Source organism: Canis lupus, chromosome 36, assembly GCF_011100685.1.
Source record: "Canis lupus familiaris isolate Mischka breed German Shepherd chromosome 36, alternate assembly UU_Cfam_GSD_1.0, whole genome shotgun sequence".
In the NCBI taxonomy this organism is placed as follows: domain Eukaryota; kingdom Metazoa; phylum Chordata; class Mammalia; order Carnivora; family Canidae; genus Canis; species Canis lupus.
In genome coordinates, this window is record NC_049257.1 from 2,781,547 (window position 1) to 2,794,212 (window position 12,666).

Here is a 12,666-nt window from a genome sequence, read left to right on the forward strand (position 1 = left end):
CCCGGACACTTACTGGGAGAAGCAAAGGAAAACAAAAAAGGTCGAAGCCGCTGGTGGGGGGCGCGGGGTCCCGGCCCGGGGCCGAAGAGGCCGGCCGCCTTCCGGAGGGTCGGGGGCGGGCGGGCGGGGGGCAGGGAGCGGCCGCCCGCCCCCTCCCCCGACCCCCAGCGGCGGCGGCAGCTGCACACACACGAGCCCATTGTCGCCGGCGCCCGGCGCGCAGCCCCGCGGACTCGGCCCCGCGGCCAAGCGCGTCAGCGGCCCCGTCAGCCGGGCCGGGCTCCGTGACGCGCGCAGCCCGCGCTATAAATAACCCGCCGCCGGGCGGCTCGGGCGGCCTTCCAGGGACCGCGGGGCGCGGCGCGGGGGCAAGCAGGAGCCGCCCCGCAGCCCCGCGCCCCCGCCCTGCCCGCCCTCCCTCCCCTCCCCTTGCCTTCCCCTCCCTTCCTCTCCCTTCCTCTCCCTTCCCCTCCCCTCCCCTCCCCTTCCCCCCTCCCTCCCCTCCCCCCTCCCCTCCCTTACACTCCCTTCCCCTCCCCTCCTCCCCTGCCCCCGCCCCCCCGCCCCCCCCCCCATGCTGACATGTCAAAGCTGTGGGAAGGCCGGGGCGAGCGCAGCCCCCGGGCTCAGGGCCGGGGTCGCCGGGTTCCTGCCTCCCCGCTCGGGGGCCCCGGCCTCCCCGCTCGCCCACACCCGCCCTCGCACAGGTAGGATGTGTTTGTGGGCAGATCCTCGGTTCGAAGCCAAACCGAAGCCGTCCGTGCTGGGCGTCCCGACGCGGCCTCCTCGAAGCCTCTGCGGGAGTGCGCGCCGCGGCCTTCCGCCTGCATCCATCCCCCTCTGGGCGGATCGTAGCCTCCCCTTCTTCAGACCCCACCGGCTTTAGGGATTGCGGTGGTGGCGGAGCCGGGGCCATCTCGACTGTCTGGATTTGGAGTCGCGCCCGGGCCCCCCAGCAAGAGCGCGCCCCCCGGCTCGCGGGCTCGGGCGCTGGCCTTTGTGGCCTCGAACTCGCACAGGCCTTGCACACAGCACATTTGCATTTTCCCAAAGTCTACCATCGTGGAAGGTTCTGGAGTTTCATCAAGGCTTACACTTAAAGGGACTTTCTCTCTAGGTAAATTTTGTGCGGGCACTTGCCGTTCCGGCTCCTGCCCTCCCGCCGCCCTGCCCAGGCCCACCGAGGCTGGCGCCCCGACGGCCCCACGCGCGCCGCACATCGTCTGTTTCCTTGGAACCGGCTACTAACCGGCTAGACTGGCTCCTGCTGAGCAAGAGGTCTCAGATACCTGAACTCGAAAATTCCTGGGATGCTGATATGTCATTTGTCGATGGAAATGAAGTTTTTAAGTGACCTGGCCTGGATAGAGGGACTTAACAGCGCCGAGGAAATGGTGGTTGCTTTACAGTCAAGACAAAGTGAGGTTGTGAGGGATTCACGTGGCTGGGAGTTGGAAGACGAGAAAATCTGGGTCTTCATTCGGTTTCATTGTGCCTCTCTGTGCCACCTTGCAGAAATTACAGCGTCACCTTCCGCCTCAGTTCCTTGGTCTTCCAAATGGAGAAAGTGTGGTTTCTAAGACCCTTTCCACGCTAATGTTCTAGGATGCTAAAAGGACACATTGTGTTCAGGTATATAAAGCTGTTGATATGAGTACCTGTGTCTCATGGAAAAAAGATAACCAAATATACAATAATTTGGTCCTCTGACAATTTTTTACTTTGTACATTTTTCAAAAAGAAGATATATTAGGGCCACTTCAGAAAAAGAATGAATTCAACTATATCATTAAAACTATTTTAAGAGGAAAAAATAGTTGTCACTACATGCTTCATTTACATGACAGCAGACATAATTACAGTCTGATGATGTCTTAGGGCCTTTCCAACACCATGTGCTCTCCCACAAGTGAATGAATTATGAGTAACTAAATGTACTAGGATCACTTGTCTCCAATTTTACCCCCAAATCTGGCTTATATAGTTTTTAGGAAGGGGTTCTGAGTTGAAACACACAAACTTGTTTATCAGTGAGTGGTGTTTATGAGCCAGGCACGTCTTCTTCTGCTTGATCCCCAGCATTGTCAGAATCCGCCTTCATCTTCTGTCTCCAGGTTGGTGAAGGCAGAAAACATAAAAAAAGGCAGAAACAAGTTTAGAGCCAAAACATTTGCTTCACGTAGACACCACCGAAGTGTGATTGCAACTAAAAGTTAACCAGTATTTTCCCGGTTCCAAAAGCACATCTGTCTCTCTTTCCCATAAAATGTTTCATATCTCTGATTTCATCTTGAAGTTCTTTCTCCTGTAGCTGACAAAGAGGTATTTTTCTTTTACTATTACTTTCCTGAAACTTCTAGCTTCTCACATAGTTTTAAATTGAAACTCTTTTGCTTCCTTATCCTTTTTTTTTTTTTTTTTTTTTTTTTTTTTTTTACCTTATGAAAGTCACAGAGAGAGAGAGAGAGAGGCAGAGACACAGGCAGAGGGAGAAGCAGGCTCCATGCACCGGGAGCCCGACGTGGGATTCGATCCCGGGATCTCCAGGATCTCCAGGATCCCGGGTCTCCAGGATCGTGCCCTGGGCCAAAGGCAGGCGCCAAACTGCTGCGCCACCCAGGGATCCCCCTTCTTATCCTTTTTTAATGTGGCAAGTTCCATTTTCCGTTACCCTTACCCTTAAAAATTTAACAGAATGAGAATTAGGCTAAAACTGAAACAAGTCCAAATTTTATGAGGCGGGGAGCTGTGGGAGCTTAGCTCTGGAACACAGGAGAAATACCGTGCAACAACCAGTTTCCTTAAAAAATAAAAAGGAAAAACAAAAACAAACAAACAAACCCCCTAAACAACCACGTTGAAATTTGTGATATAAAAGAATGAAAATATGGAAGATCTTTCATTGGATCTCTTTGATAGCATAAAGCTTGTTACAATTTTTAAACATAGCGGATGTTTTAGAATACGGACATTTCTCAATATTTCTGACACTTCTGTCTACCTGAGGTTAAATCTTTTTTAAAAGACTCCTCACAGTAACAGTATTGAAGATTTTATTAAAGAAACTACTGTGCACTCTTGCCTTATTACTCAGTTAATCCTGCTCTCTATTTAGAGAACTGTGCCAGCTAGGTTGAGGCTTCAAAGGAATGAGCACAAATATTTGCCGTATCCTATGCAGTATAGTTTTGGTGATAGAATTCATTTCAGAAAATATCATTGAAGTTACAGTATACGCAAATCTCAGCAACTTTCAAATGGATAAATAGAAGGTTAGCAAGAAAAGTGATGAGGGATTCTCAACATTCCAAATGAAAGGCAAGGAACAACCAAAGTTATAGACCTAGGTGTTTTCTGAATTTAAAAAACCAAGAAATCAAGGCAGGCAGTGTTCTTATAATTTTTTTTTTTTTTTTAATCAGCAATAGGGCAGCCCGGGTGGCTCAGCGGTTTAGCACCACTTTCAGCCCAGGGCCTGGTCCTGGAGACCGAGGATCAAGTCCCACATCGGGCTCCCTGCATGAAGCCTGCTTCTCCCTCTGCCTGTGTCTCTGCCTCTCTCTGTCTGTGCATCTCATGAAAAAATAAAAATCTTAAAAAAAAAAAATCTAAAACAAGTTTTAAAAAAATCAGCAAAATTAACAGGAATCCCAACATAGTTTAAAAAAATGCACATAAATACATAATCAGCCCTTCTGATAAGGTTGCCCTGATTTTATTTTTTAGGTGGTGGAGAGGGGAAGGGGCAGAGAGAGAGGGAGAGAAGAGAATCTTAAGCAGGCTCCATACCCAGTGTGGAGCCCCACACAGAGCTTGATCTCACAACCCTGAGATCATGACCTGAGGCTAAATCAAGAGTCAGATGTTTAACGAGCTGAGCCACCCAGGCACCCAAGGTTGTCCTGATTTTAATGGCTTACCCCAAACTGCACACACTTTGGTAACTCATTGATGGGCATCTATTGCAAACAACTTTTTTTCTTCCAGTAAAAATTATAGCATCAAAGCAGGATTTGTGAACAGTGAGTTTTAACAAATTCCTTGTGTGGGGTTCAGGGCCTAGACCTAATAGCCCTTTGATCCATTCCTGCTTCTTTCCCCTTCTCTGTCTTTAGCACAGGAGGGCCGATCCAGCCAGCTATGGTTTCCCTCCCTTCTTTAGGAGCTGCCTGCCAGCACACGTGTGACCAATGGAAAGCCAGAGCAGGGGGACATCCCACCCTGCCCCCCAGGCTCTCGTTCCTGCCAAATGCCTCAGGACCTCTGACCTTGGGTTCCAGTAACATTGCCTTTTCCCTTTATTCCTCTAGTATTTGGGTGGCTTTGTCCTGTTGAAAAATCACTGTCCTCTTTTTGTTTCTGTCACCTGTTTTACAAATTACTTGAATTAAATTCTCCCTGTGTTGAGTACTTAGAGCAGTTTCTGTTTTCCAGATTGAAGCCTGACTCCATACATCCTAGTGAAAGACACTATTGACTGATATACAGGGAAAATCTACTATTCCTTCATCTTCATTTGCTAGAAATTTTTTTATTGTGCTAATGAAGGATCCAGTCCTCAGAAGAATTTTTGAAAATTTCTTAAAATTTTGTTTTTAAACTGTTTTACTGTTCATTAGTCAGAACAGGGCCAATACTTAGCTGAGCCTGATACATAAATTCCATGCTAAAAAGAGAGGTGGCATATAATACCTGCCAAGGTTTAATTTACAACACACATCTTCTATAAGGCCCGTTCATTCACCAGCTTATTTGTCAGTGGTTTCTCTGTCCCCTTGTATCTTAGAGAGAGAGACAGGGAGAAGGAAAGAGAGAAGAAAAGAGAAAGGAAAGAAAAAACTTTCTGTGTTATTAATTTGGAATATCGTGTATGTGGATCCTTGGGATAATATTTCAAAATCTAAATAATCTCTACATCTTTTTTTCTCCCTGTATTTTCTACTACTGCTTCTCTCCTCCCTCTCCACCCCTGTAAACAGGTCTCCTTCTGGGTGTTCGTTATTCATAGCCAGAAAGAGGCAAAAGGAAGGGCAAACAAAAGTGATCTGAGTATTTCTGGCTTTGTTTTATAAAATCTTGAAATTTCAAGGGGAAAAAAATTCCAGGACATAGCCTAAATATCTTAAAGAAACTTCAAAAGGAAAAGGATATTCTTGAAACTGGAAGAAGGATTTTCTTGGGCAAATAAATTCAAGGGGAGAGAGAAACAGAATGATCAGTATTTTTTTTTTTTAAATCAGTATTTCTTGAGAAGAAACACAGAGCTGGGAGATGATACTGGAGAAGTTCCCCAGGAAGAGAATCAGGAGTTGGCAGAGGAGTCTATGAGGTCATGCTTCTAGCATCCAGGTGTATCATGGGAGACAAATCATTGCACAAATACCCCCTGGACCTCACTCATCTGTACCAGGAATTATACTACTCCTTTTTTTCCATTGACCATTAGCACACAGGTAGCCACAATGAGTGGCCAGGACTTGTGTGGGAGCCACCAGGAAGGATCTCTCTCTTTTTTTTGTTCTCTGCACTTCAACATGGAGAGATGTAAACTGCCACCACACAGCAAGAGTCTGCTGGAGAATAGAGCCAACACAGAGGAAGTAGATCCAAGAGATGGAGAAGGAGAAATTGGGTGCTGAAGACATTTGAGCCTGGATCAAGCTATTCTTGGAGCTAAACCTATCACCAGATTCTCAAGTTATGTGAGTAAATCAGTTCACTTTTAGCTAAAGTCAAGATTGAATTTTCTGTCAACTGCATTGGAAAGAGTCCCAACTGATACACTTGTCCCTAATGGCTTTTCAAGGCCTTGGTGCTGGGACATAAATACAGAAGTTACCTGATGACTAATAGTGCATGCATACCGTGTAATACTAATTTATTCCTCTACTGCTACTGGGCAGGGCAAGGGAGGGGGGGGTACTTAATATGATCACATAGGAAGTGGCATGTCAAAATCAAGTGGAAGTGCCCACTGTTGGTTAAATTTCCAGGGAGAATGAAACTGTTCCTACCCCAGAGACATTAAACCTTTCGATCAGTACAACATAGATTTCAATGGTCGAAACAGGAGAACATGAAACATAGCAGTCCCTATATATCTCTCACCTCTTTATTGCTACACCCTGCCTCTAGCAGCCAGTCCTATCCAACTAAAAATAGTTCCCCAACTATTCTTTGTGAATAGTGGAAATAGTTGAGTACATGAAATAAATGAATGTAGAAACAGAAAGAATTATACATTTTTATAACCCAGACCTGAGAGTTCACTTGTGATCAAAATATTTGTCACAATAATAGGAATTGTAAAGTTATAAACTGTAAGAGAGTGGAATGTTAAATTTCATTAGAATTCATCATATGATAGCACCCTTTATTTTACTTTTGCATAAATATAGCAATATATTATGAAATTTAAGAATTCTTGTTCTTTAAATTTGGCTACCTTTCCTTTCTCCTTTAAATTTAATATTTTTCTATTCTCTTTAAGTGTTTTGTTTCCTATGCATTATCTGTTTGCTCCCCACACCTACACAATATTTGTGATTAGATAATATTTTATTACGGCCAAGAACCAAAATATCAGTTCAAATAGCACATGAAGTCAGATACGTAACAGAGCCAAGCTAACTACAGTTGGAAAAAGACCCTCCACCCACTTTATACAAACACACACACACACTCCTAGACATACTCTTTAATAATTCCATGATTTCAACATCTTTGTGTAGGAAGAGAGTTGCTGTCACTTGAAAAGGTTACAGTAATGCATCCTGTTTCTTACAGACCTATAGGAATCTGGACATGGTTAGAAAGAGGAGGATGAACAAAGTGGGAATCGACATAACTCTATGTAAAAATGTAGCTAGTTGTCTCCATTTCGGGTAGACTTAGTACAGATTATATTTGGGGAAGTGTTTCTTTTTTTAATGTAACTTGTCTTTGATAATTATTATTTGCCTTTGAGGGATATGTATGGTGTAGAACCCAGTAGGTGATCAAGAAGAATGAGATGGCAAATCTTCACTGCTACAAATGGGCAAAAATTGAAATGCAAACACTCTAGGGACTGTGCTGTTAGAGACTTGTGTTACTTGACTCAACCTTTTGGGGAAAGTATTGCTGCAAATGATAACCTGTGGGTTGCACTGGTTGGGAAAGAGGGATGAACCCTCCATGAGATTAAACTATCATTAATAGAGTGTAAGGCAGTAAATATTTATAACTGGAGAGCAACAAAGAAGGAAGGTGCTGTCCAAGGCAAAAGTCAACAATGTTGGGCCTTGAGACAAGGAGCCAAGCTAGGAATCAGAGTATGCTCTTAGGGATCTCTATGTAAATATTTTACAGTAAGTTATTTGTTTCTCTTATCCTTTGAACTATTGGAAGTTTAGTGAACAGTTTTTAATCTTTCCTTTATGTTGTAATTGTCTTCATTTGTTTCTTTTTTATTTGTTTGTTTTTTCTTCTTCTTCATTTATTTCTGACCTTTAGTTGTTATTAACCCCTATACAGGCTAGGGTGGTGGGGTTGGGACAATCAAGGCAAACAACAGCAGTGGCTACTATAACCTTCTGTACATCGCATCTCCCCAAGGCCATTGTGTTGTGGTCCCAACTTTGGCAGTAGTGGGGAAAGGGGAAATGAGTAGTGGTCTGAGAAAGAGCATGGAGAAGGATCCCAAAAGGGCTGTGGAAGAGCAGATGACTCAGGAGCAGACATGGAGGTGGGGTAGGGGGACAGGGTGTTGGGGGTTTGGGTTGAAAAACCTTCTTTGTCAAAGGAATCAGAGCTTCCTGTCCATTCTACTGTGAAATACTACTTCACCAAGCCTCCCCTGCTCCCCTCAAATCTGGCTATTTCTTCCCTCTTGTTTCAGCTTTCATCACTTTTTACCTGGATTTCGGTGACAGCTACCTACAACAACGTTGTCTCCTGCCACCAGCTGCTTCCTTGCTCTGGTCTGGTTCTCCTCCCTTACATCGCATCACCATGCCTATCTTTCTAAAGAGTGCTGGCCCATGACCAGTGCTCCACCAGTACCTCTAGTAAAAAAGCGTTCTTTTCACCTGTTTATTGTCCTCGGGATTTCTTTTGAAAAGTTGCACCTTTCCTTTGGCAACTCAGGTATTCAAAACTAATAGATATTTGTTTAGGTAAGAGGTGCCATTCAAGTCACTTGCCATGCTAAAAGGATTCCGTTTAAAGATTTACCCATTTAAAGATTACACAAATTTTCAGTATTGAGACAGATGGCACCACAGTAGAAGCAGTGATGTCCTTGAAAATCTGTCTATTTTGTTTAGGAAAAATGTTCACATAATGATCAAAAGGCTATGCTTCTTTAACAATTCTAGAATACCATCAAAGATTTCCAGTCCTAAATGAATCTGGGTGGAGAGAAATGGTGATAAGATGGAGACAGTGATGGGGTCAGTGAATACAGATTTTGGATACAAGTGGATTAATTCTTGGGCAGAGCTCTTCACCTCTGCACCTCATCTTTATCAGGGGCTTAATAGCATACATGACCCACTTCATTTCCTGAAAATTAGTTATTTATAGCATTTTAAAAAGTCTTCTGTGAAGTTAAGTTCATGCCTGAATTTTTTAATATGCAGGCTGATTTTGTAAACACATGGAAGAGAGAGGAAGAGCCAGAAAATATGCCCCTTTATGCATCCCAGTAAGTCATGCCATTGAAAAGGGGCCCAGACGCAGCTTTGAAATCCAGTCTGGAGTTCCAATTATCCCTCTCTTTTCATATGCCTTGTCTGTCGTGTTTGAATGGATAGCATAAAGCTGGTCTTGTCCTCATCTATATTGCGGAGAAGTACACCACTGACGTCTTCATACATGTCATTAATATAAATTTTCTCCTAGATCAACAATGATGTTATAATACATTCAACTTTGGTATTTAGTTGATATGCCTTAAATTCAAAAACTCTTCACCCACTGCTGCCCACATATGCTGACAACTGTTCTGATCCCAGCAGGAGTAACAGATTTTATTTCTTAAGCATTGCAGAACTACAACCAGAGTGTTATTATTAGATAAAAGATCTCATACTGGCTTTGCAATAGAGAAAAAAGAAAGAATCGAGATGAAAATAATCTAGGCTATTTAAAAATGCCCCACATTTTCAAAATTATGATTCAATTTGGTTGTCAAAGGTAACATATTCAAATGGGTCAAAATTTAAAAGGTACAAAATTATATACAGAGAATAAACACTGTCATGTCCGTGTTCCCCTGCCATCCGTTCTAATGGGCTAACCTAGTATTATAAAAAGTTTCTATATTCTCCCATAGATAGTCTATGTATATACAAGCAAATGTGAACACACATATGTGTTTAAGCATATAGCTTGTCTATTTTCCTTTAACAACTTACTTTGGAGATGGTGTTGTATCGGTACATATAAGGCTTTTTAGTAATTTTTTTCTGGTTGCGTACTATTCCGTTCTAGGAAAAAATATATATATATATAAAATTTTGCCAGTGCCACATGAATGGCTATTTAAGTGGTTTCCAATCTTTTGCTAAGTATTCCTATAAGGTATCCCTATACGTACATCATTTTGCCTATGGACAGGTACTTCTTTAGCATAAACTCTCTAGAAGTTTAATTTCTTGGTTAAAACTATATGTTATAATTCTTTTAAGGAACATAATTTTTTCATTTTTGAATTGTGATAAAAAATTCAAAAGGAACAAACGAATGCATTTTGAAAAATATGTCTTTCTCATACCCTCTTTGCCACATTCTTCCTTTCCTCAGAAGCAAATAGGCCTCCAGCTTCTTATATATCCTTTCAGAGATTTTACACACACAGAAGCACAGGCACATACATACTCTGTATGGGCAAGAATGTGTCTATAGGAGAATTTGATTTGTTTAGTCAGATTAGTATTTAATTATGTACTGTAGTCCACCAGGAACAGAAGGCTCTTGCAAAAATGGCTGAAAGGATTCAGTGTAACCATTTAAGTTAGGAACATGCTCTTTTATTGCCTCATACACCATCATCATTTAAAGTGATAATTCCACTAATTTTCTCTATGCACATCTGTTCTGTGTAGAGGGAAAGGAGGCTATAAAGAGCCCTGCACTGTCCTCAGCCAAAAATTGTCTGATGAGATCCAGTCTGGAGTTCGCTCTGTATGCCTGGTAAAGAGCAGTTACTCTGTAATCCTATCCTCCTCGTCAAGGGCTTCTCTCTCATGTTGGATCCCCTGCTCCTCTAGCCCACGTAATCCTCTTTTTCTTAGTGTTCTCTCTCACTCTCTTCTCTCTCTCTCTCTCTCTCTCTTCCCCCCACCCCACCCCCACACACAACCACACATTCTCTCCCTCACAATATATCTTCCAATAGTCAGAGAGCAAGATTGTCTAGGAGGTAAATTTTTTGAGATCTTGCATTTTTGAAAAGTCTTTATATTCTTCCCTCCCATTGGTTGACAATAGAGTTTTAGGTGGGAAATACCTTTCCCCCCCAGAAATTTGTAGGCATTGTTCCAGTCTTACTGCTAAGAAATAATATGGCATTGTGATTTCTGACCCCATTTTTTCCTCTCTGGAAACCTTTGTGATCTTCTCTTTGACACCGGTATTTAAAAATTTTCTAATGATATGCCTTGAGTGATTTTATTTTCATCTATTATATTGAGCACTGGCTGGATAGGCCTTTCAATCTGGAAATGAATGTTATATAGCTGTGGATAATTTTCCTGAATTATTTCACTAATTATTATTATTTCACTAATGATTTCCTCTTGAATGCTCTTTTTACCCTTTTGCTCTTTTTCAAGTACATGTATATGTATGTGTATGTCTATGCATATGTATATATATATATATATACACACACACGCAAGTATATGCAAGTGTATATATATTTGAATTTGTGATGCTTTTAAAGAAAATTTCTCAACTTTATTTCCCAACTGATATATATATATATATATATATTTTTTTTTTTTTTTTTTTTAAAGTAAGCTCTACACCCTAGGGCTCGAACTCATGATCCCGAGATTAAGAGTTAAATGCTCCACTGACTGAGCCAGCCAGGTACCCCCTAACTGACATTCTTATGCACTTTAAATTTTTGGTTTATTTTTATGGTGTCTATATATATATATATCATAAAATTTACCATTTTAGCCAGTTTTTTGTGTAGTTAAGTGACATTAATTAGATTAACATTATTGTGCAACCATCAGCACCATCCATCTCCACAACTTCTTCATGTTCTAAAATGGTATCTCTCTGCCCATTAAATAATAACTCCCCATTCCTCCCTTCCCCAAGCCTCCTGGCAACCACCATTCTATTTTCTGTCTTTATGATGTGGGTAAATATAAGTACCTCATTTAAGGAGAATCATACAATATTTGTCCATTTGTTTCTGGCTTATTTCACATGATATAATGTCTTTGGTCTCATCCTTGTTACAGTGTATATCAGAATTTTGTTCCTTTTTAAAGCCGAATAATATTCCATTGTATGTCTATACCACATTTTGTTTATCCATTCATCTGTCAGTGAATGCTTAAGGTGTTTTTATTTTTTGACTATTGTAAATGATGCTATTAACATTGGTGTATCATATTTTTTATTTGTACTGTTATGTATATTTTTCAGGAGTTTTCTGAATGTTCCACTTATATTTTGTTCTTTTTTTTAAGGCTATGAAATCTTAATTCTCTAAAGATATGAATGTTAGTGTATGTGTATAGTATATTCATATTACATATATATATAAATTTATATCTCCCTGCATGTTACTCATTTCTTCTAAATTGCATTTATTTGCTAGCTTATTTTATTATCTTTTCCAGGTTAGAGTGTTTTTTTTTTTTTTCAGATGTCTTTTAATTTTGATTTTCTACTCTTGACTAAGAATGAAAGTCTAGGGATGCTCGAGTGGCTCAGTGGTTGAGCATCTGCCTACCACTCGAGGCGCGATCCTGAATTCAGAGATCAAGTCCCACGTCGGGCTCCCTGCATGAAGCCTGCTTCTCCCTCTGCCTGTGTCTCTGCCTCTCTCTCTGTGTCTCTCATGAATAAATAAAATCTTTAAAAAAAAAAAAAAGAATGAAAGTCTGAAAACCGATACAGAGCTCTGAATGCATGTATGTATATGGGACTTCCTGACCTTGAGCTTTACTGTAAAGTAAAGGTAGTCTGGGAAGGCTGTGTATTGGGCATCGTTATTAGCAGTATTTTTAAGTCTTTCTGGTTGGGATGGACAGGTTACCCGAGAAAAGTCCATCTATCTCCTTCATAGAGGGTTGAGATCTGGCTGCCAGTGTCCTGGGAGGAACTGACTGTGGAAAGGGTTTGAGGGGATGTTTTCGATAGAATATTCCAATCTTCAACTGTGCCTGGCCTCTCTGAGTCCAAAATAGAACCATGGACTTACCCAAGATTGGGAGACTCAGTCTCCTACTGGTGTGGAGTTGAGAATCTAAAGAGATAATTGCTTCTCCATTGATTTTTACCCTGTCCTTCAGTACTGACCTTGCCTCTTTCACTTTGAGTTCCACAATTATCTGGTGCTACCATTTCTTGAACCTTCTGAGGATTCTGTTGTGTTAATGGGAATTCCCAGCTTCTCCCATGACAGCTTAGTTTTTATTGTTAGGTCTGTTAAATCAG

The 12,666-nt window shown here is 41.7% G+C and overlaps 1 long non-coding RNA gene across 1 annotated transcript; it reads left to right on the forward strand.

Moving 5' to 3' along the window:
- Positions 1-584: 584 nt before the first annotated feature.
- On the forward strand, positions 585-8,072 carry LOC111094232. The gene is made up of 3 exons (XR_005384555.1): positions 585-1,632; positions 5,241-5,702; positions 7,880-8,072. It is a non-coding gene; the product is annotated as an uncharacterized LOC111094232 (long non-coding RNA).
- Positions 8,073-12,666: the final 4,594 nt, after the last annotated feature.